The sequence below is a fragment of the Pteronotus mesoamericanus genome, unplaced genomic scaffold (assembly GCF_021234165.1).
Source record: "Pteronotus mesoamericanus isolate MK-2021 breed Mesoamerican mustached bat unplaced genomic scaffold, CSHL_Meso_final scaffold_85, whole genome shotgun sequence".
NCBI lineage: Eukaryota > Metazoa > Chordata > Mammalia > Chiroptera > Mormoopidae > Pteronotus > Pteronotus mesoamericanus.
Genome location: NW_026555329.1, coordinates 16031103 through 16032177, shown reverse-complemented (window position 1 = coordinate 16032177; position 1075 = coordinate 16031103). Strand labels below are relative to the sequence as shown.

General features: G+C 42.8%; 1 pseudogene; it reads left to right on the top strand.

The window, feature by feature from the left end:
- Positions 1-292: 292 nt before the first annotated feature.
- LOC129063602 (uncharacterized) lies at positions 293-502 on the top strand (annotated as a pseudogene).
- The last annotated feature ends 573 nt before the right edge of the window (positions 503-1075 follow it).

Genomic DNA, 1075 nt, shown 5'->3' with positions numbered 1-1075 from the left:
TTCTTAAGGTTTGACATTTTAATCTACAGGTGGTATTTACATAATTTTCATTGAGACAATACACTGAGAAATGATGAATTTTCTTCATCATTTCTTCCTATTGGATACCGGACCTGGGCCACTGTGGATGCAACACCTGTTTCCTTGGCCTTTATCTTGTCTGTGTGTTAGGCTTTTAGACTAGTGTTCTCCAGTGAAATCTTGAGTCTGTAAACACAAGTTAGTGTCAGGCACTTTCTAAGTACCCCGAGAACAATATCAGTGCTAACTTAAGAGTGACAATATAATCACAGTCGTTTCTTGGCTTTTTGGCTAAGATTGGGTATCATCTTTTCTTATCAGTTTAATATCTAATACATTCTCTATCCGAGAATAATATATTCAGTAGATTTTTGGAGCAGGGAGATGGAATATAAAGTTCTTTTTTTTTCTTTTTTTCTTGCTCTGTACACTGCATGCCTCAAGCTGGGATTACCATACTTCCAGGAAAGATGCGTCCCCTTGGGGGGAAATAATCACAAGTGTGAGGAAGACACTTCCATAAAGCCTGCTTAGGTCCCTCCAGGAAGTTGTGGTGACACCTGGCTGACCAACAGTTAACTTAAAAAGAGGCAAATCTTCCGAGCCCTTTAGTCAGGTTGCTGTGCTCTGCCTACCTGAGCCTTTCTGTTGATCTGGTGTCTCAACCATTTGTTTGGTTGGAGTGTTTGTACAAATTTTCCAAATTTCTTTCCCACTGCAACTGCCCTCACCCAGGACCTCTCTTATCTTCCTTAGGACATTTCCAAAATTTTCCTCCCTTTAATATCTTCCCTCCTAACTCCTTCTACAGAGACTGCCATTATCTTTAGAAAATGCAGTTCACATTATGCCCTAGTCTTGCTCAGCCACCTCTGGGCCAATGGCACCTTTCCGTCTCCACATCACAGCCCTACCTCACATCTCTAACTTTGGCTCCAGTTTCTCCCTCACACATTCTCTGGTCCAACCACACTGGTGCCCACTGTGTGCCCGTGTTCCATGCTCCCCCAAGTGAAGTTCCCTGTGCCTGGGTACCTTCTTATTTCCATCCCTA